This window comes from Temnothorax longispinosus, chromosome 2 (genome assembly GCF_030848805.1).
Source record: "Temnothorax longispinosus isolate EJ_2023e chromosome 2, Tlon_JGU_v1, whole genome shotgun sequence".
NCBI classification, from domain to species: domain Eukaryota; kingdom Metazoa; phylum Arthropoda; class Insecta; order Hymenoptera; family Formicidae; genus Temnothorax; species Temnothorax longispinosus.
This window is the reverse complement of record NC_092359.1, coordinates 13449091-13450314: the sequence shown is the minus strand read 5'-3', so window position 1 is coordinate 13450314 and position 1224 is coordinate 13449091. Positions and strand designations below refer to the sequence as shown.

The 1224-nt window shown below is 41.8% G+C and overlaps 1 protein-coding gene and 1 long non-coding RNA gene across 6 annotated transcripts in view; one reads left to right on the top strand and one right to left on the bottom strand.

Moving 5' to 3' along the window:
* Window positions 1-97: 97 nt before the first annotated feature.
* LOC139808321 (uncharacterized) overlaps window positions 98-1224 on the top strand; it is a 9238-nt gene continuing 8111 nt past the window's right edge. The window contains exon 1 of the mRNA XM_071770166.1: window positions 98-229. The gene's annotated coding sequence lies outside the window, so the exon portion shown is untranslated. The remainder of the gene's footprint in view (window positions 230-1224) is intronic.
* LOC139808322 (uncharacterized) overlaps window positions 561-1224 on the bottom strand; it is a 3433-nt gene continuing 2769 nt past the window's right edge. For all 5 annotated transcript variants that reach the window (XR_011730834.1, XR_011730837.1, XR_011730835.1 and 2 more), the window contains one exon: window positions 561-898. This is a non-coding gene — a long non-coding RNA (uncharacterized lncRNA). The remainder of the gene's footprint in view (window positions 899-1224) is intronic.

Genomic DNA, 1224 nt, shown 5'->3' with positions numbered 1-1224 from the left:
CTGAGGCCGGACTTGGTAAAATCCTTTATCCCTTTGAATTGCGTGAAGACGAACTCGCTGGCCCGGTTGGAGTAGAACACCTGCGGTTGGCCGGAAATCGGCGTCATCGGTAGCGGCGTTTGCCCGTACGGCGTTGAAACGTAGCCCATACCGGTTGCTGGCTGCGGATAGTACTGTCCGGGAACCGGAAGCAAAATCTTTGGCCTGGGCGGCATCGTTCGCAATCGCGGTGAGTTCGACATGTTTGCGACCGATTTTGCGACGCGACTGTCTCGAAGTACAAGACGAAGTACTACAAGCGAAACACTTAAGCGAGACACGTGTGTTTTGGTACCTTACGTGTTATCGGGTATACGATTTTCCGCGATCGATCCTCCCTTACTCGTCCAGGATCCACAGGGAGTTACGGGGAGAAATTTTCGTCCAATACTCTCGTAGAACAAATACCCGAGGAACACATTGTTCCGACTGCATTTAAATTGCCCCGGGGAACACTTTGCGATTCAGTGTTCTACACGTTTACAGTCGCTGGTTAAACAATTCAACGTAATAATCAGCGATAATCGACTCTGCGATTTGCGTGCGATTTACGGGAATTAGAGATCCCCAGTGTTCACGAGACAGATCACACAACATTCATGGCAACGCACATGTGTATGATTTGCACTACATAAACGTATCGGCGTCTGGTGTGTCACTTTGTCCTCTTTTTGTCCCGTCCGCTATTTTCCGCAGATCCATGAATTTTATTTGAGTGCAGATATAAATAGACGGACAGACGGAAGAATGTTGGCAAGCTCCTAGAGCAGGATTCCGTGGAAGAGATTTATCTTGAAAAGCAACCGCGTGTCTCTTTGCGAAATATACGAAAGAGGTCATTCGTGGCTTCTTAAACGACCTAAACGATCATAAAGAACCATTAATATATCGCTATATAATATATCACGCTAAAGAACTATAATTTGATTAAGATATGTAATAAAAAAAAGTTACTGGAGAGCGAATTGAAAGTAATAAACCGAGCGCTTCAATAAACTTTTATTGAGAAGGTTTTATTTCCAATTTGAAATATTAACAATGAGGGTCACAGAATATTCTACTTTATAAAGCACTTTCAATAATTTAATATTATCCATTTCAATATTATACAATTTAATGTTACAATGTCTACAAAATGTCACAATAAAATACTATTTTAACTTAATTCAATTTAAATTTAACCCT